Raw genomic sequence first — 22270 nt, forward strand, 5'->3', positions numbered from 1 at the left:
AGTGTGTATGAGAGAGAGAGAGAGAGAGAGAGAGAGACAGAGAGAGAGAGAGAGAGAGAGAGAGAGAGAGAGAGAGAGAGAGAGAAAGGGAGGCAGAAGGAGGGAGGAAGACAGAGAGAACAGAGGAGGTATAGATGAAGGGGACAGAGGAACACACAGTGTACTGTACAGACCTTCCCACACTGGCATGATAGGTACCACTAAAGTAATACTAAAAACGAGAATTTACCTTCAGAAAACACTGCACACGCACACACACACAGCAGGAAAGATTGTTCCACACATAGGTTTACCATCCTAGTGAGCACCCACAATGAACTCCCATTCAAAATTGTGTTATGCCTAACCCCTAACCATCAAAACAGCACTTGAGGTTTTATTCTTAGTTTACTAAAAGAGACCCCACACGGGTAGTTACTGTAAACAAGACCACACTAACACACACAGAAAACACATCTTTGGTGGGTCTGATACTATTAAACCCAGGTCGCACCCAGACACACTCCAGACAATGCCCAAATCTATCTCTCTCTGCTCTTTTTTTTGTCACTTCACCCTTCTCTTCATTAGTGTCGTCCTCTCTCTCTGTCTCTGTTTCTCTCTGGCTCCTTCCATTTATCTGTCTGTCTGTCTCTCACCCACCCTCTTCCTCACACCCTCTTTTCCTGTCTCCTGGCACTTTTGCTCGGTGAGTGTTTCTGGTCCTGGTACAGTAAGTGTGTCCCCAGAGAAATGAGGCAGTGAGTGACCAAATGTGTGAGTTTGGGTGCATGTGTGTATGTGTGTGTGTGTGTGTGCAGAATGCTCCAGATATCTACCTGGCAGGCACCATCTCTGCCCATCACATTAAGAATAGCCTTAGGCAAAGCCTGCAGCCACACACAAATACACGCACAGAAACACACACACACACACACACACACACTCATACACATGTGAAACAGAGACTAAAACAGAGACTAAAATAGAGACTTTCATTCATCTTCCGTTTTGTGCTTTACGGAGACATGGCTGAGTGAACTGATCCCAGACTCTGCGCTACAGCTAGCAGGTTTCAAACTGCTGAGAGCGGATCGTGACCCTGTGCTTTCTGGCAAAACGAAAGGCGGTGGTATTTGTTTTTACATTAACAGTGGCTGGTGTGAAGATGTGACAGTGATTCTGCAGCACTGTTCTCCTGATCTGGAATCATTTTTTATTAACTGTAGATCTTTTTACTCGCCACGAGAGTTTGCGTCATTCATTCTGGTCGGCGTCTACATGCCTCCGCAGGCTAGCGTCAACGAGGCTCAACGTGTGCTCGCCAGCCAGATACTGAGTGTGGAGCATGAAAATCCGGATTCCTTGGTTATTGGGCTAGGCGACTTTAACAAAGGCAATCTCACTCAAGAACTCCCAAAATATAGACAATTCATCAAATGCCCTACCAGAGAAGGAAACACCTTGGATCACTGCTACTCTACAATCAGCAAAGCATACCATGCGGTCCCCCGAGCAGCACTGGGTCACTCTGACCACGCCATGGTCCACCTGATTCCTGCATACAGGCAGAAGCTAAAGCGCTGTAAGCCTGCTGTGAGGACATCAAAACAGTGGACCAGTGAAGCTATGGAGGATCTGCGGGCGTGCTTGGACTGCACTGACTGGGACATGTTCACGACTGCTACCAATAGTCTGGATGAGCTCACAGAGGCTGTGACATCATACATCAGCTTCTGTGAGGACTGCTGTATACCAACACGCACCAGGGTAAGCTACAACAACGACAAACCCTGGTTTACAGCTAAACTCAGAAGGTTGAGGTCAGAGAAAGAGGCTGCGTTTAGGAGTGGGGACAAAGAAAGTTTCAAGGAGTCGAAGAACAGGTTTAGCAAGGCGGTGAGGGAGGCTAAACGACTGTACTCAGAGAGACTAAAACACCAATTCTCTGCAAATGACTCTGCTTCTGTCTGGAGAGGGCTTAGGCAGATTACCAACTACAAGCCCAGAGCCCCCCACTCCACTAACGACTCCCGCCTGGCCAACGACCTGAATGAGTTCTACTGCAGATTTGAAAGACAATTGGACAGTCCTGAACTACCCCTTCCCACCCAGGAGGCCTCCCACCTCCCCCCCTCTACAGTGACGACTCTCTCCATTCAGGAGGGTGAAGTTAACAGACTTTTCAAGAGGCAGAATCCCCGCAAAGCAGCTGGGCCGGACTCTGTCTCTCCAGCCACCCTCAAGCACTGCGCTGACCAGCTGTCTCTGGTGTTTACCTACATCTTTAACACCTCCCTTGAGACATGCCATGTGCCAGCCTGTCTCAAGTCCTCCACCATCATCCCTGTGCCCAAAAAGCCAAGGCCAACAGGACATAATGACTACAGACCCGTCGCCCTGACCTCTGTGGTAATGAAGTCTTTCGAGCGCCTGGTGCTGGCACACCTTAAATCCATCACTGACCCTCTACTGGACCCCCTGCAGTTTGCCTACAGAGCCAACAGGTCTGTGGACGATGCAGTTAACATGGCCCTCCACTTCACCCTACAGCACCTGGACTCCCCAGCATCCTATGCCAGGATCCTGTTTGTGGACTTCAGCTCTGCCTTCAATACCATCATCCCCGCCCTGCTTCAGGACAAGCTCTCCCAGCTGAACGTGCCTGATTCCACCTGCAGGTGGATCACAGACTTCCTGTCTGACAGGAAGCAGTGCGTTAAGCTGGGAACACAAGTCTCTGACTCCCGGTCCATCAGCACCGGATCACCTCAGGGCTGCGTCCTTTCTCCTCTGCTCTTCTCTCTGTACACCAACAGTTGCACCTCCAGTCACCCGTCCGTCAAACTCCTGAAGTTTGCGGACGACACCACCCTTATTGGGCTCATCTCTGGTGGAGACGAGTCTGATTATAGGTGGGAAGCGGCCAACCTGGTGACCTGGTGCAGCCAGAACAACTTAGAGCTCAATGCTCTTAAGACAGTGGAGATGGTTGTGGACTTCAGGAGGAACACAGCCCCACTCACCCCCATCACCCTGTGTGACTCCCCAGTCAACACTGTGGAGTCCTTCCGCTTCCTGGGCACTATCCTCTCCCAGGACCTCAAGTGGGAACTGAACATCAGCTCCCTCATCAAGAAAGCACAACAGAGGATGTACTTCCTTCGGCAGCTGAAGAAGTTCAACCTGCCAAAGACAATGATGGTGCACTTCTACTCAGCCATCATTGAGTCCATCCTCACCTCCTCCATCACCGTCTGGTACGCTGCTGCCACTGCCAAGGACAAGAGCAGACTGCAGCGTATCATCCGCACTGCTGAGAAGGTGATTGGCTGCAATCTGCCTACCCTCGAGGACCTGCACACCTCGAGGACCCTGAGGCGAGCGAGGAAGATTGTGGCCGACTCCTCCCACCCTGGACACTCCCTGTTTCAGTCACTCCCTGTTTCAGTCACCAATACCTCACGCCACAAAAACAGTTTCTTCCCTTCCGCTGTTGGCCTCTTCAACAAGGCCAAGGGACCACACTGACTCTAATGACTTCTTGCTTAAAACACACTGCTTTTTGCACTGCATTACAAAATGGTATCTTGTACATTTGTATTTTTTGTAATATTTGTATTTTTGTATTTTTATATTGTAATTTACGGCAACTTATATTTTATTTTATTGTATATTTAATTCTATTCTAATCCCACTTAGTACTGCTAGTTTATGTACCCTTAGTATAGATAGTCCACATATTTAAATTTTAGGTATATGTTTATTGTATGCACCTTCCTGCCAAAGCAAATTCCTTGTCTGTGCAAACTTTCATGGCGAATAAATCCCATTCTGATTCTGATTCTGATGTGTACAATGAAGAGGTATAGGGCTCAACAGGCCACACACACACACTGAGTGGGATGTGCAGCAGAGACTTGCATCCCAAGCCGAGCTGAACCAAACATAAAATCAATCGCCCGCATGAGAGAGGGAGAGATGGAGAAAGGGAGAGAGGGATTTTACTCATTTGCAGATGGCGGAGGAGAAATGAGGGTGTCATGAACGCCACATTATATAAATGTGTTGCATAAAAGGTAGAGGTACAATAATAGATTTTTTCTTCCTACAGCACAACATGACTTTTCCCTTTCCATTCAAAGCGTATCTGATGGAGGGACTGGAAACAGTCGAAAGTGCCAATCCTCTAGTAACTTCTCTTTCTGTAGAGCACGCTCTCCGGTTTACAACTTCAGCATCCCCCCTCTCTCTTTTCTCTCACTCTCTCACTTTTTGTCTCTCACTCCTTCCCCCTCTCTCTCTATCTTCCTCTTACTCTTTCTCTCTTTCTCTCCCTTTCTCTGTGTGTGTGGGTGTTTGTGTGTTTTGGGGGGTGTCTTCTACACTCACATTCTAAATTCTCAATTCTCAATTCTAAAATGAGATCCAGCTTCACTGGCAGTTGGACGTGCAGCCATCATCTGAGTGGGAACCGGCATCAAATGGTCGAAGACAAAACAGTCTGCCGAGAGACACACACACTGGTACAGACACACACACATTATGCTCAGTACCATTGATCATAAATTCTTCTTTGCGTTCGGGCTCCATGTGTGTGCTGCATGTATGCATGCCTCTGAGTTGTTTTGTGTGTGTGATTGTGTGCGTGTACGTGTGATTGTGTGTGTAGATGTGTGTGTGTGTGATTGTGTATGTGTGTGTGATTGTGTGTGTTTGGATTGGATTGTGCGTGTGGGCATGCGTGTGTGCTTGTGTGTTTGTGCTTGCGCGTGTATGATTGTGTGCGTGTGTTTGAGTGTGTATGATTGTGTGTGTGTGTTTGTGTGTGTAGGCGACCAATAAATGGATAACCTCCCACGTTCCGTAGCTCTACACATTAAGACTGATTAAGGTTTAATTCTCCCCAACAAAGGGAAGATATGCTGGTGTGTTGTGAGTGTACATGAAAGTGTGTATTAGGAGTTTGTATGTGTGTGTATACGTGTTTGTGTGCTGCCTAATGGATGTTTTGTATGTGTGTCCATGTGAGACAGTTTGTTTTGAAAGTATTGTTTCATTATTATTAATAACAGTATGTGTATCATTATCTACAACATAATTCAAAATGTCCCTGATCCTGTCAACAAGAGGAAACATTTTCCAACATGCTGTATTGACAGACACTGTATCAGTGTCAAATCAAAATATTACTGTTCACTAACAACCAACCGCTGTCCTTTAAAATCAGTAAATGCATGGGTGTGCATGTAGCTTATATGTGTGTTACTGAAACCCACAAAAGGGAGCAAACGTCAAGGTAAAACCTGGATGTCAGTGTGTGTGGGAAATCATGTAAGTGCATGTGTTAACACCTCTTGGAACGAGGTAATGAGAGCACTAGGAATAGAGAGCTTGTTGGTGTCTGAACACACCTGTGCGTCTTGTGGGTCTTTACAACTGATAAAAAGAGACAGCACTGTCTCAGTGGGAGGCCTTTCTTTAGACAGCACACACACACACACACACACACACACACACACACACACACACAACAGCATGCAGAGAAAGACGGATGAATCAAATCAGTGACTGAAAGCATAACCTCCCTCGGCGTGCGTGCGTGTGTGACTGTATACGTGTTTATAAGTTTGCTCGTCTCTGCGTCTGCGTGTGTATGTGCATGTTTACGTGTATGAACATATCCATGGCTAGGTGTGTGTGTGTGTGAGCTCTTCCAACAGGGAGAGCATCCTCCAGCTCTGTTCTGAGTGCTCTCTCCAAGTCGGGCTTCTTAGTGCACCAGGTTTATACACTCTGAGGTGGACTAGGGTGCATTTCAATCCTTTAAACATGCATCCCCCCCCTCCTCCTTCAGGATAGATCTGATCTAGCATGACAGGATAACATTAAGGCTGATCTTCTCTACACAGATGACACCAATCCAGTTAAATCAGATCACTTTTCTTCTTTTTTTTCAGGGAAAGGAAGGATGTGAGAGCCATTTATAGACTGCTGAAACAGGGAGTAGCTTTAGAATCCACTTTTGCTTTGATGGAAGCGATTTGTTTGTGTTTATTATGTGGTGAAATAGATTTCCCTCTCTGTCTCTCTCTGTCTCTCCCTTATGCCTGTTACTCAATTTCAAACATGAAAGTCCACACACACACACAAACACACCCACACACACACTCAAACAAATAGGTCCTCGTGACAGCATTGTCCTCATGAACACACACGTTCACGCACTCCAGTGTGGACATTGTTTTATAGCCTGGTTTGTTCTCCGTGGGATAAATGAAGCCTTCTCTTGGGTCCGGCCCTGCGTGAAGAGTGCGTCTGAGTGAGCGCACGTGTGCGTCTCTCGGAGTCCATCACGACCACATGTACTCCTGGCTTTTCCGAGGCAGAACGTGACACGACACACGCGGGTCTCTGGCTCTGTCTCTCCACGGCTGAGATGCTAAACTAACAGTCGGCAAATGCAGTCTGAGCCGTCGAACCCCCTCTGTTTCAACCTCGAAACCTAACCACGACCCTGCAGCCGTGGACCCCCCTAACCCTGACCCTTGCACCCCCCCCCCCCACCCCCCACAACACCTTTGCGTCCGCGGAACATGAGGGTTCTCACACAGACTGCTCTGCTCAGGTCAGCGCGTCTGCTGCCCCGCAGGGCCCTCGTAAAAGACACGCACATGCACACATTGATATGCTAATGAACCACAGTGTGTGTCCTAGCTGCAAGGACACGCACACACAAATACGCTCTCCGACTAACGGGCATCACGAGGAGAGACCTCTGTTAACGTCGGCGCTCCATCAATATATCAGATTTATAACAGATTTCTGGAAAACCAGCGGGCCTACGATATCTGTGTGTGTGAGTGGGATCTCTGATTGATTCTAATGGACAATAATGGAGTCCATATTATGTACATAGTAATGGATCTGACTGTCTGTGTGTGCTGTGTGAGTATGAGTGTCTGTGCATGAGAGATACAAAGAGACAGGCACTGAAAGTGGGCTTTGTCTTAGTTCCTAGCATGAATAAAATGGATTCTGCTTAAGCCGTTGTTGCTAGCTGAGCGAGATTTTATTCATAACCCCGCAGAAAACAGAAGGGAGAAAGAGTGAGACACAGCAATGTGACTGCTGCTTGACGTTCACTTATGCCAGACAAACCAAGAAATATACCCCTGAGGAGAATTGCTGCTATTCCATGTTGCATCACCACTAATTCCCCACTATGTGTGCGTGTGTTAGGGGTGAGAGCGGAAGAGGGAATAGAGGGGAGTGAGGGAGATGCACACCCTAAGAAGCTGTGAATTAGGTCAGTTGAACTCCAGGGAATTGAGGGAAAGGAAGGAGAGGAAGAGAAAAGCAACAGTAGTAAGACGAGTGACTGGAATAAGCAGAACATAATAAAAGAGTGATGACTGGTTTTAAAGGCCATTAGAGTAAGAACGTCAGTTTAGTACAGCCGGTAACACCCAGGATGTAGTGAAGGCATCCTGGGTGTATCATTGTATTGTAGAGCACTATGCTACACATCAGGTCAAAACCAGTGGAGATTCTAGACCTGGGGGGCAAGCTGGGGCCAGTTGTACTATTACAGGGGACAGCTCCATTAAACATTATTGTTGTCACATAGTTTTCTTAACTGCATTGCACACATTAACATAATATAATTATTACACCACTTATTTGCATTTCCCTTCAATTTTTTACATTCACATTATATTATCAGTATCAGTCACATCAACTCTATTCTACTGATATTGTGGTTTCTTGCAAAAAGATCAAATGTTGGAAATCAAATGTGATCGGAAAAATGTTTTATGTAATTATTTCAGATTCTACATCAAGGGGGGCCACAAGGGGGTCCCTAGCCCCGCCCCCCTGCAACCCCCCCCCCCCTTCCAGAACCACCCCCACCCCGCCCCCCCAGTCAAAACTAATGCATGTGACGAGGTTACAGAATACTGATGATGTTGTGCCAAACTTTTATCAGATTGCTACTTCGGGACAAATTATATATTATATATTCTAATTGCAACATTATCATCTTGGGAAACACAGCTAGCTAACATTAGGGCCTAATGTTTGCCAACCTCTTGTGTATAAAAAGAATAAAGGCTGCAGACACTTCTCTTTATTTAGATCCTTATTAGCTTGTGCCTTAGTGACCATTTGTGTTCCTAAGATCCACAAGCTAGCATAACAACCCAAGTACTAATAACGAGTTGGCTAATTAGCCTAGCGACTAAGGGCTGGTGTAATGTGCTGGGATCACCGTAGCCAGCGACCAGCCGGCTAGAGCTATGAAATATTCACCAGTCCCCAAATGGGACTCCACTTCAAATGAGTTTCTCCATGTCTGCATTTGTTGTATCAAACGTTTGTGCTTCTGTTGTCTCTTAAAAAGGGGGAGGAGGACGAGATGGAGAGGAGCCTCTGAAGAAGGCAATGAATTGTATCTGCTTGCATTAGTTTCCAATGGACATTTGAAGACATTTGCAAGGCTATTTTGTTGCAAAAGAGTAAACAAAATCCTGATAATATTTGATTTTCAGTAAATGACTTAGACTAAATGATATTTATTATCATTATTAATTATTAAATTATATCACAATGAACCTTGACTAATAATCAAGTTCAATTTCGGCATAGAAAGAGATTGTGTGAAACAAGACACAGGACATAACATACACACACTCCAAGCAGCTAATACGATAAATAATTCACTCTAAACTGAGTCAGGTGGCTGAGCGGTGAGGGAACCGGGCTAGTAATCCGAAGGTTGCCAGTTCGATTCCTGGTCATGCCAACTGACGCTGTGTCCTTGGGCAAGACACTTCACCCTACTTGCCTCTTATCCAGACGCGTCTGCTAAATGACTAAATGTAAATGTAAGCTCAATCCTGGACTGTGCTATTTGCAGTGACATGCCTGTCTGGATGTTTTCCACATGTTGCAGGTCTACCTGTGTGTTACAGTTACAGGAGAAAAACGCCTGAAGCGCTCCGGCTAATGAGATATTCATAAACCTTACTTGGGTGTTGTTTACTCTCTGGAGTGGGTTCCCCACAGACACACTCTTACACTCTCACTTCTACAATGCTCTCCTCTTTTCACCCTTCTTTACCGCTCTCTCTCTCTCTCTCTCTCTCTCTCTCTCTCTCTCTCTCTCTCTCTCTCTCTCTCTCTGCCTCTTTGTCACTGTCTCCCTCAACATCACACTCAACGTTTCTCGGTCTCTCTTTCACCTCACTCTCTCGCACCTCTCTCTCTCTTTCTCTCTCTCTCTCTCTCTCTCTCTCTCTCTCTCTCTCTCTCTCTCTCTCTCTCAGCCTCATTCTTTTATGTCGCTCATTGTGAATTTAACTGTGCAGCAACAGCCAGTGTACCAGTGGGCTCACTCAGCGGCCCTCCTTGAGAAAGCAGACCACATGTGCGTTTGGGGGAGCGAACGGGGGAACAGGAGGAGGGCAGAGGGTTACAAACATGAGGAACAAAGTGAAAGGAGACTGAGAGAGAAGTGATGGGAAACATAGGAAGCGATCTACAGACCGAAAGAACGATAAGAGAGACAATGAGGGCGTGCGAGCGGACGCGCGTGGGAACGTCACCAAGACGTGCGCGTCTGTGTGCGTGCGCGAGATAGAGAGAGAGGAGCGCTGTGTGAAATGTTTCCGAAAGATAGCAGACTTATGAAAGTAAAAATCCCCTCCGTGGAGAGAGGGAGAAAAGAGAGGAGCGGAGGAACGGTGATTGAAGTTGAGATATCCGTGACTGGGCTGCAGCCCCTCTCTCCCAGATCCTACCTCGGAGACGGCCTGTCAAAAACCCACAGTGTCTGGCTCAGCACTAGCCCTGCCAGCTGGAAGTCTATTTCGAAACACTGTGTGGGTATTCTCCTTTCACATCATATATAATATCCAACATTCTAGCTACCTGTGAAATTTGCTGGATGTGTCAGAAGAGAGACCCCCAGTTAGCACCAGGACATGATATACAGTACGTAGATGATGTGAGAAGCTCAGCCCCTGGCCCCTTGTCAAAGTAACTAGGCAGTAAAAGAGATGCGTTTACCAGTGACAGTTTAGGGTTAAATGTGTTCAAATGTGTTCAATCATCATCAATCAATCATTGATCTCAGACTCGAATTTTCAAATTGTATTCTATCCCCCGAAGCAAATCTGGAACAACGAATGCTCGTGTGTTTTTGCGGGCTTCGGGTCTTCCAGTCCACTGTGTCCAACTCCTGATCTGATCTTCTCTCTGATGACCTTGAATGATGTGTCCGAATGGGTTTCTTGTCTAGTTGAAAGTCACGGACACACACCAAAAAAGCCTCTATAAATACAGTGAGGAGGTAATGTCTAAAGTAGGCTTTAGACGCCGAACAGATTATCTGGAACCAGGTCAGAGGAGAGGCAGAGCATGTTCTCTCTCTTCAGTTTCCTTTTTAGCTCGTTTCTTTGGTGAGGTGGGCTAAACATATCTCTCTTCACTCTTTATCCCTGTTCCTCTATCTCCTCATGTACTGTTTGCACAGTCTGTATAGCCATATATACAGTATGTGTGTGTGAGTGTTGTTTTACAGCCTCTGGAATACTGAGAGGACTACTGAAGGAACACCTGTGCACATGCATACTTTGGATATTTGCATTCTGGATGAGTGTAGAACTGGCTGTGTGTCTGTCTGTGTGTGTGTGTGGTGTGTGTGAATGTGTCTTAGCACATCTTCCAAATACTACATCCCTCCTATTGACTGGATGAGTAGATACACATGCGTCCTACCGATGCTCAGTAGACCATCTCCATGTTTGGAAAAGAGGGACAGAGAAAGAGATAGAGAGAGGGACAGAGAGAGAGAGAGAGAGAGAGAGAGAGAGAGAGAGAGAGAGAGAGAGAGAGAGAGAGAGAGAGAGAGAGAAAGGGACGGTGGGAGCAGAGTCCAGAGGGTACAGAGTGAAGGAAAGCTGTAGGAGGACAGAAAGAAAGGATGAAAAAACAAGGACGTGATTCTCATTTTGTGAGTCAGGCTAACTGAGAAAGCACCTTTCCAACCAGCTCAGTATTAAAGCCATCCATCCTGAGTGTGAGCCAAAACAAGATAATAAGAGGGAAAGATAAATACATAGCTGAAAAGAGAGAGGGAACGAGTACAAGTCAAATATTTAGATAGATATGTCGATAGATAGAAAGAGAGACAAAAATAATAAATGAGAGATTATCCACTAACCACAATCTTTCACCTGAAGAAATCATGGACCTTGACTTGCAGAACATGTGATGAATGAAAAAGGCTTCCTTGTGGCCAGCTATGATTCTCTCCTGTTTCCAGTTCCACTCACCTCATATGCCTCTGTTGGACTGGAATTGTTTCCCAGATACAGCAGCTTGCTTTCCAACCAAGAAACCCACTTGTCTTCTAGTTCTCTTAACAGCTTCTTTTTTCAGGGCCAATGAAAAACCTTGATACTGTGTCAGTCTACATCTTCAGGTATTTACCAGTCTGAGTGTGCGTTAGTTTACAGCTTTGCAGATAGCTTAATGAGACTGGCTTAAGTTACAAACCATTTAACACCTGAGTATTCTTGCTGAATTGAGTCAATTGCAAGTATTGTCAATTATTTTCTCAAAGCAATCCTGACTCAAGGTGAGCAACACATAAACTACAACAAAATGTTGTCAATCATATTTGAAAGTGTTGGACTTAACCATAATTAGGTTAGTGTATTGGTCAGTTGTGGTATTGCTAAACAGTGGTTTTTATGTTGAATGAAACCGGTGTTCATAGATTATTTAGAATTCTGCGTTTTCAAGCATAAAAGAAAATGCTCCATTCAAAACCCTTAAATAGGTTTTGGAGATACAATTGTTTCTGCCAACAGACACCCAGAAAAGTCACTGAGGTAACATTCGTCTTTTAACGCTTCTTTCTCAAGGCTAACGTTACATGTTACGACATTACAAAAAAGACCGTGTTCTGCCAAGCTTCTTGCGTTTAGTTTCAGGGTATATCAGACAATGACTACAACGTGTCATGACAACGTGCTAATAGTTCTGGAAAATGTACGACCGTCCAAAACGGACGTGCGTGCAGCATATGTAAAGCATGGTGCGCCTACATACTGTGTGTAGTCTTCGCTTCAAAGGTCAGACGCAAACTGGCAACTGGTGATTCAAGACTGGCGGCGTGTACCGTCGTTCTTACCGCTGTGACAAATATGTTTGGACATATTACAGCGCTGTGTGTGCATGGCTTTCAGGCTTGTTAAAGTTACGTTATTGGCATAAAATTTAGGATATCTAGACTACTGCTTAGCCTTCTGCTTATTCCATATCTCGTGCGGGAGTTGTCAAACTCAGTCGAATAACCAGGATTAAAAAGTGACATTGTGCATTGTGAGTCAACCTTGCCAAACTCTATGGTTATGGGATTCTAACTCATGAAGCTAATATGTTATTGATGTAAAAGACATACAGCTGAATGGGCTTAAAACTCATTGTACATTTGTGAAGGGAACCTTCGTTTCCATCTATTGTTTCCATCTGTACAAGCCCTAGGGGTCCGCTAAAGATAGCATGAGCTGCTTTGAGTGTTAATTTTCCTTTCTTAACTTTGTAAAGCACTTCATCTTACTTTCTTTGTAGCATGTATACTGAAGTCATGCATACGGAAAAAAGGGTGAAGGAGATATGGAGCCAGTTTTGTCCCTCCCCCCCAAAAAAAAAAAAATAAAATAAAATAAAACCATTGAAATTTCAATCAACGTAGACATGCAAATGGACCAGATTGTTTTCTACATATACCTCGACTGGCTCCATATCTCCTTAACCATTTCTGTTTTTAAAAAGGGCAACAGTCACTTCACTCACAAAGTAATGAGAGAGATAAATAAAAGAAAGGCCAGACGAGACAGAGCGAGAGAGCAGAGGCAGAGTGAGGGATGGCCGAGGAAGGAAGGGTGACGCGAAGAACAGAAGAGAAGAAAGGGGCGAATGAAAGGAGCGAGAAACGAAGAGCAACCAAACGGATGGACAGAGAGGAACGAGTGTCACCCGGAGAAGCTGGAGAAAGATGGAGAAATGACAGGTGTGGACGGAGAGAGCATATTCCAAGAGATCCCCCCTGTAATGAAGTAGTTTGACTGTCTCTCCTCTGTCTCCCCGTGTTTTTCTCCTTCGCCCTGTCACTCTCTCTCTCTCTCTCTCTCTCTCTCTCTCTCTCTCTCTCTCTCTCTCTCTCTCTCTCTGTCTCCTCATACCCTCCATCTCTCTTTTCTCACAGCACCAATGCCATTGGGATAGTGAAAGAAACTCATCATTAATTCATTCTTTCTTCTCATGTGTTTACTGAGCTTTGTGTGTTCATCAAGCTGCTTTGCCTGCTACCCTACAACAAAACACAGCTGAGATTTCTCCAACATGAAAACACTCTAACTCTTCTCTCTTTTATATAAGGTGTCCCCTTTTTGTTTGTTGTTGTTTTTTATATACTGTTTAGTTTCTGTAGAAGGGCTGTTGGACCGATTGCAACTATTACAATCCTCCCAGACTGACAAATAGTGCAACAAGCTTCCAGTAGCAGATGTCTGAGAATTGTAGCTCGTCTATATACAGAGGACAAAGTTTAACATATGAACTAGGTTACATGTTAGCTTTTGTATACGGGTCCTGATTGTTTGTGTAGGCATCTGTTTGTTTTTCACCTGCCTCCGTGTGTGTGTGTGTGCGTGTGTGGGTTCACTTGTGCGTTGCGTGTGTTGAGGGGGGGGGGGAGAGGTAATGCGCTTCTACTTATTGCGCATTTCAGTGCTCAGCACCTAGAGTTTCTGTCTGATTAAAAGTAGCAATTGTTCTCTTTAGCAGGAGGCAATCCATCTCCACCTGATGATATACAACAATAATGAGGATTTTATTAGTTTAATTCAACCCCCTTTGTGCAGGCGCAGGGAATGCATCGCTGCTTCCGGGTACCAAAATCTGGGGTGGAATGTGATTCATTGCTTTAATCTGAATTTGCTACTCTTTCAATTGTTTCTGCCCTCACTTTTGAATGCATAGCCCACTGTAAAGCCATTCACTCAAGCACACTCCAGCATACAGAGCTGAGATGTTAATGTGTGTGTGTGCGCACGTGGTAGCTGTGGGGGTTTAGCACAGGGACATGGGCCTCAGCTGGAGTAGATGAGAACCAGATGGGGGTGAAGTAGAGGAGAGTGTTGGGGTGGGGAGGGGCTGGGGGTGGCAGGATTTAGGGGAACTTGTATCAAGGCCCACTAATCGTATTATACATTTGTGCAGTCCTATAAACACACACATACACGTTTGTCCCCCGGCCGATCCTTATGTAACACAGCCAGGTGTGGGTTGTTCTCTGAGAGAGGTCTAGTTTTTGTGTCCGTGGACGTTTCTCTCCTGTGGGTGTCTGTACCTCACTGCTGTCTCTCCACACAGCCCTGACTCTCCTGTGGGTGTCTGTACCTCACTGCTGTCTCTCCACACAGCCCTGACTCTCCTGTGGGTGTCTGTACCTCACTGCTGTCTCTCCACACAGCCCTGACTCTCCTGTGGGTGTCTGTACCTCACTGCTGTCTCTCCACACAGCCCTGACTAGACCGCCTGCCTTCCAGAAACATCTACCCACAAACTAGGTTTCTCCTAAATCACATCAGTCCACATAATATTATTAACAAATATGATCACAGTCGTATTAGATGTTGTGGAGAGTGGGAAAAGGCAAGAAAAACTGGACCAATAGTGAACCAACTGACTATGATTCACATTTGATCTCTTAGAATATATATATATATTTTTTTACTCTGACATTGTCTCATGGACAGTAGGGTGACATATGTGCGTTGATACAAAGCTAGTGGCAGCTTTCTCTCAACACAGCTGCAGTCTGGTTTGTCTGGTAAATCTCTGAGGCAGTGAAGAGATATTTAAAGGCAGCATGTCTAATGCCAATGTAAATATCTTTTGAGTTGAGCATTATCTCACTGGTAGAAACACATTAGACCCAGAACAGAGTTATTTAATGACCCAATGTGGAATTCCATCAAACCGCCAATAAAGACCCTGCAGACTTTATTGACAAATATTGACCGCTATATTGACTAAATCATAAGGTCCTGTTGGATTCATTTCCCTTGTTGATATACACAAGGCGCGCATCATGCATGGAGACTTATATAATTGATCTTGAAGTTGGATTTAAAACAATTTATGTACAGGGCAGAATCTATACATCAACAAACATTCAACTAAGTTGTGTCCTCAATTGCAACCAACCTGTTGTTGTCATATGCATTGTTGTCTACAGAGCTGTACAGTATTCAGCCCAACATTGCATAGTATTCCCTCAATAGATGGTCAAAAATATATATGTACCATCTATTGAGCCACTAATTGGTTGTTTATTGTTTTAAAAACGGCACATTTATAGGGACTCCACAAACATTTCCATGCATATTGTAGAAGTATCGCTAAACTACAATATTACGTAATTCTGATGAAAAGACAATGCAACAGTAACAACATACTGTATCTCTAGTGCCACATAGTACAATGTACTAGGTGCAGTCTGTGCAACGTAGTGCCAGAACAAGATCTCAAATACAACATGCAACGTATTTATTTATGATCTTAAATATTTTGATTTAAGGCATTGGGCACAAAATCCTCAGTTTATAACTCATGTAACATGGGCAATAGCATTGATGCAACTGTAAATCTTACAATGGGTTCATTCATCATCACTCAGGTTCCTTTTCAGTTTTTCCACTGGAAAACAGTCTTGATCAATAATGTAATATCTGGGTCTGATGTGCAAACTGGCACATTGCAGAATGATCAACATGATTCATGGGGTTAAACATTTACTCAATAAATCACACTCTTGCTTAAGTCTGTGAACATCTGTTCTTGTCGCAACGCTAGAATTGACTTTACAGTCTAGTCAGGCTATCCTAGATATTCAGCAATATATCATTTTCATCCAAGATATCTGATGTTTGGGAGTTAGATTGAGCTGTGTTTCAGGAGAAGAGCACACCTCAACTCCTCTCATGAACACAGTATATCTACACACCTGATCTGGCATGTATTGACAATGGCTGTCCATAGATGCTAAAATGCTTTTAAAGACCATTTCATATTCTTTAAATTGAGCACTGGTAGTTCGACCACATATGGTCCATATTTAGCCTACCCAGTGAATTTTTTTGGGTATGACAGTCTTAATAAATACAATTGGTAGAATTCCTGCTGATAAAAGTTTTAAAAATAATATTGGCCAAGGAAACACACATAAGCACAGCTAGTTCAGGCAGGGCAATCGGGCAGCGCGCGTCAGTCATCGGGGACGTAAGGCATCTTACTCCACCTTCCTTTCCTCCGCCCACAACCACACCCATGTTAGCAGCGCATATCCATTGGGCCACGTCCGATAAGGCGTCTTTAAAAGACGCGCGGATACGCACACACTCACCCCGGTTGTTGTATGATCAGTGCTGCTGCCGCCCTCCACCATCCCCTTTCTCCCCCGTGCTGTCTGTCTGTTTGATCCCTCCGGGGGATTATATCTCTATTGCTCCCTGCCTCATATGTCATGTATGTATGTGTTGCATTGAGGAGGCAGGGAATGCTTCCCTTAGATCATCCACTCCGCCAAAGTTAAATCTACATGTCCATGTCATGTAACAATAAATGCTCAAATCTAATACGTGATTGTCTTGACTGAACTAACTGTAATCCTAACCCCTAGCAGTGGTGTATTACTTTCTTGAGTTTGTATTTATATATACTGTATGTGTTTGTGACTCAGACAAAGGAGGTTGTTGCCGCAGTTCTGCTGATAAACTCCAGTGCAATAAAGATGCTAGAACATTCTACTCCAAGAGGTTTGCAGCAGATGCAGACAGTAGTAATCTGTTTATTTTAGATCCCAGCTCCCACTCCTCACAAAACATCAGACAGCTCATAATACTCATATTTTACACGCACGCACGCAGGCACACACACACACACACACATCGAAAACATGCACATACTCGCACATTCATTGTTTATTTGTTCATCTTTAATCCTGAGTACCATGAGAGTTCTATCACCAGATTTATCAGACATGGCATATTCCCCATGAAGATTACCAGAAAAAACACGCAAACCAATTTAAACCATATTGTTTCCTGCAATCTGCCTTCTTCACTATGGAGTTCGATATGAGTTTTTGGAGGAGAAGACCACACGACGACGGCTGTGTCTTGAACAGCATACTTTTACTTATTACTTTAGTCATACAGCTGCCCTTAGAAAGCAGGTGCTGTACACAGATATTCTGCCTTGTGGTGCAGATAGGTTCATATCAGTCTGGTATTGTACAGTTGTCTCCGGTAGGTGGTAGGTCCTCCTAGTTTTTGGTGTGCTTTATTAGTCACACCAAAAAGTCACATTGTGTCACAGGACATACTGATTTTGGGACATGCCAAAGGGTGTGTGGGTATCGAGATGCAGCATCTCCCATCTGCCATCACATGACCACACGCCTCATGCCAATGAAACCAATCACCCGCTTGAATAACCCTCCTATCAGCCAATCACAGGATACATCTAAGACCGGTCAAAATGTGACCATAAATATGACATGCTCCAGTTGGGGTGGGGTGTGTGTGTGTGTGTGTGGGGGGGGGGGGGGGGGGAATCTGAGAAGCTCAGCTGAGACCACAGGACTCATCTGTAAAACCCACCTTCTTCTGCATGGATAACACTCATTCACTCACTCACTTGCTCATTAATTGCCAAACCCTCGAGAAAAACTGACAAGCAAACTTGGTTTAGTTAGAGTGGTCTCTGAACTCGTGGAATTGGAAGAGAGCTCTCATGAGACCCACCGTGCCCTGGACGAGCCTGGAGGCAGAACTGAGCTGGAAACCTCTGCGCTGCTCGACAGGTGTTTACACATGAAGAGGCAGACAGGTGGATGGGAGGACTGATGATGGATGGAGGCACACGGAAGCAGGCCGACAAACAGCTGGAGGGACAGACAGCCGGAGACAGTCAGAGACGGAGAGCAGAAAGCAGGCCGTGGGGAAGGAAGAGCCGGCCGGCTGTCTGCTGGTAAAGATGAGGACAGTGTGGTGTGCACATCAGCTGAAGCCCTGCAGTTGAAATGTCATGACTCATGACACAAAATACAGATGTAACAGATCAAAGATGTGCGTCCCTTGATTCCTGTTGTCTCGTTTTCTTGCCTGGGGGTGGGGGTGGAGTTGGGGGGAGGTAGTTATAGTGTATAGCTGATCTCTTGCTCCCAGTTCACAGATATAAACCACACGCACATAGCACACACCAGTGCACCGATCTCTTCTCTGTCACTAGTCACTTTCTTTGCTCTCCATTTCTGCTCTCTCTTTCCCCTTCCCTGCCCTGCCCCCCCCCCCTCCCATCTCTCCCCTCTCCGTGGGGAGAAGTAGAGTGGTAAGAGTATTGCCAGGAGATGTTTCCTGCTCTGTGTGTTTCCTCATTTCTCTGATTGGATAAATATGGATGAAGCCAGCGAGCAGCGGCTCTACAGGGACTGGGACTCGTTCTCGTAATGAGGCATATTCAGTCTCTCTGCAGATTTGCTGATCTCGCTATAGGGGAGCGATGAAAAATCCGACTTTGGATAGATCTCAAACTGTCTATCTATGATTACCATACCAGCCATTTCCAATACATACGACTACTACTACTACTACTACTGATATGATGGGGCTATTACGCTACGTTAACCATACGGCAAAATACAACGATTTATGCGTTATATCTCTATCCTGTAGGCTTTTCATATTTCTCCATTGTGATTGTTATACCAGTAAATCGGCATGGACCCTACAGGGCCAGTAAACCTTTTGTCGGAGTCAAACACGCACAATTGGGGTAGTTCAAAACGACCAACCATTTCAAATTGAATTCAATGGATGTTGGGCACAAGGGTAATGGCATCGCAAACATTTTGAGATACTAGGTGAAAACTGAGAAAAAATTATTCCGCTCATAAGAATTTAAGAACAAGGAAAATCATTACTGGACGAAACATAATGCTTTTCTGTTTGATAATACACTTTTCACTGCAGTCATTATATACACGCGGCCACGCATCTGCAGCGCAACACAGGCTATCCATGCCCTCGCCAGATATATACCCCACTCAATAAACTGTCAAAGTTTTTTAAAAGAAAGACAAAAAATAAACTAGCGTCTCCTCTCAATTTACCTGCTGTTGTCGCAGTTGTGCCGGGATGTGGATGCGTGCTCGTGGCGCTATCCAAAAATAAACTTTTCCAGGAGCGTCAGAATCAAGTTTTCTGTTTAAGAAATGACTATGAACTGGACAAGTCAAGTAGTTAGTAGTATGATACTACGTTCAGCAAATGGCTGGTTAGCTTCTGCCCTCATACGACTAGCTGTCAGCCTGTCTGTGGAAATAGGTTTTTGCGTGTTTCAGACAGCGCGCGCAATGACTGCCGCCCTCTCTTCCCCTCCCCTCCCACTCACGCAGTCACTCTCTCCCCACGAGAGATAAATAATCTGGGCTTTCATCTCTCTCTCTCTCTCTCTCTCTCTCTCTCTCTCTCTCTCTCTCTCTCTCTCTCTCTCTCTCTCTCTCTCTCTCTCTCTCGCTCTCTCTCGCTCTCTCGCTCTCTCTCTCTCTCTCTCTCTCTCTCTCTCTCTCTCTCTCTCTCTCTCTCTCTCTCTCTCTCTCTCTCTCTCTCTCTATTTGTATCTCTCTGTCTCTCTATCTCTGGCTGGGTATTTTGCTTTTTGCTCCTGTCCTCCACGCCACCTGTGCAGGTTTAACCATTTATAATATGACAATTATAAGATTTTACCAATTTCAACTGTTAACAATCTTCACATTCAAATATTCGTGTTCTGCAAACAAAGCAGTTGTAAACATTATTTGACATTATTATTTACAGTTCGAAAGGAATCAATAGAAATGAGGCAGAATTGATCAAATTTGTCCATCTGACAGGCTGGCTCCCGCATTGCTTCAGAGAGCAGCGTCTCTACAGACTTTCAGATTGAGAGTGGTTGGGATTAAACCATGGGATTATACCTCAACGTTCATCATTTCATCATGCTCTGGGAATACACTGATTCTTGTGACAATGACATCACCCACATGCAAATAAACTGCACTAGCAGGCATGTAGGTTACACACAAACGCCCCCACACTGACACACAAATTGATATCCTTAATAAGGCTAACCTCATGAAAGTACATGGAGCTTGCCAGAAAAGATAATGGTGGTCAGCGAGCTTTCAAGGGTGAATGTGTGCACTGGGTGCTAGTCAGTGTGTCCAAATGTGTGTGTTTGGGTAGTCTAACCCATGTAAGACAGGTAGTGTTACTCATGTAAGACTTAAGTAGTGTTACCCATGTGTGTTACCAGATGTCCTGCACTTTACTGGGTGTGTGTGCACTGTGTATGTGTGTGTGGAGAGTGTAAGATTTTGTGTGGGTAGAGAGTGTACGAGAGATCAAGAAAGAGTACTGTGTGGTTGTGTGTCTGTGAGGCCAACCATGTGTGTGTGTGTGAGTGTGTTCAAATGACAGATGGCTACTGTAATTACACAGGAACTAACCACTGTGTTTCTATGTGTGTGAGTGTGCGTAGTGATTTTGTGCATTGCACTGTGGAAGAATGCTTGGAGTAGTATGTCTATCTTACAGCAACACTTATTTCTAAGCTAAATTCTAACTGTAATGGTGACAACATATATTCCTATTTTCTTTTTTCTTCTATGTTCTTTCAGAAGTACACACACAAGCAGGTATGCACCCCCCCCCCCCCACACACACACACACACACACACACACACAGTGACATTGTCTTTTGTCCAGCAGCTGACGGCAGTCTTTGCCCACACACATTCACGAGGAAACCTTGAGTCTGTCGCTGGCTTCCGTTTCTTTGTGAGAACATGTTCATTAGCAATGTGTGCGTGTCTGCCTGACTTCTTCCCTTGTCTTTACGCTAGAAATAAGACTGTAACACATTTTCATTGTCCAATTAATAAGTACAAAAAAAACTGCATAGTTTTTAGAGAACCTCCCTGTAAGATTCAGTCCATCTATGCCTTTTTTTTACCTTTCCAACACGTACAATCTGATTTTTCCTTTTTGATACAACACTGGCTGTGCTTGTACGATTCTCAAGGCTGAAATTCATTGGTAGAGCCTTCATGTCTGTTCCACCTCTTTCTCATATCCCTCCGTCCCCACTCCACTCATCCACACCCTGTTCTCTCTCTCTCTGTGCTAGCTGTTCTCACCCTTTCTCCTCCGGTTTCTCACCTTTTCCTCTGCTGTGGTTTTGAAAAAAAAATCATTACATTAGTGAATGAGAGAGAGGGAGAATGAGAGCGAGAGCGAGACAGGGAGAGACAGAGAGAGAGAGAAAGAAAGACAGAAAAGAAAGAGACAGAGAGAAAAAGAGCCAAAGAGGGAAGGAGGGAGCACATAGAAAATAACAGCCATCAAACCTTATTGGCACAGGCAGAGGTTGAAAACCATGATGTATATTTATTTATTGCTTTGGCCGTATTGAATGGCTTTTTAATATTCATGAAGAGCATGCTAAATGAATAAATGTAAATGTAAGAGGTGTGTGTGTGTGCACAGCACCAGGACTCATTTCAGGCATCTGCTCAGCGGGTTCCTATTTAAATACTTTTAATTATCACATAGAATTATCATGTATAATTATCATGTATACACTACAGCCTTAATACAGTACAATTTAGGTCAGGAAATGACATGCAAATATACTCTTTACAGTCTTCATTTGAAATCAAATCCCAAAAGAGCGGCAGGCCACCCTGCTCCAGCCTCGAGGGAACATATGTTGAATTCTGCAGCAACCATGACCTGTTAGGAGATTGCTGTGGCTGGCCACTGCCACACATTCACGCTAAACACACACACACACACTGACACACGCAACATGAAACACACACTGACACACACCCACCCTGATGGTCGCTCAGTATGGCCTCCACTGGAACGTTTCCCACTTCCTTTTGTCGGAAGCTACCCTTCTTCTATTTCTCGCTGTCCCTCTCTTTCTCTCTCCTCTCTCTGTCTCTCTATTCTCTCTCTCAATTTACCTCTCGAATTATTTCTCCCTCTTTCTCTCTCTATGAAAGACACACAAATAAAGAAACACACACACACAGACAGATACACACACACACGCACCCACACACACACCTCCTTCTTCCCTGGGCAGCAGGCCATGTGTGGGT

At 44.8% G+C, this 22270-nt stretch overlaps 1 protein-coding gene across 1 annotated transcript in view; it reads right to left on the reverse strand.

Annotated features, from left to right (window-relative positions):
• camkvl (CaM kinase-like vesicle-associated, like) overlaps positions 1-19432 on the reverse strand; it is a 32775-nt gene extending 13343 nt beyond the window's left edge. Inside the window, exon 1 of the mRNA XM_062458486.1 lies at positions 19232-19432. The gene's annotated coding sequence lies outside the window, so the exon portion shown is untranslated. The remainder of the gene's footprint in view (positions 1-19231) is intronic.
• Between the last annotated feature and the right edge of the window lie 2838 nt (positions 19433-22270).

Source organism: Osmerus eperlanus, chromosome 4 (genome assembly GCF_963692335.1).
Source record: "Osmerus eperlanus chromosome 4, fOsmEpe2.1, whole genome shotgun sequence".
NCBI classification, from domain to species: domain Eukaryota; kingdom Metazoa; phylum Chordata; class Actinopteri; order Osmeriformes; family Osmeridae; genus Osmerus; species Osmerus eperlanus.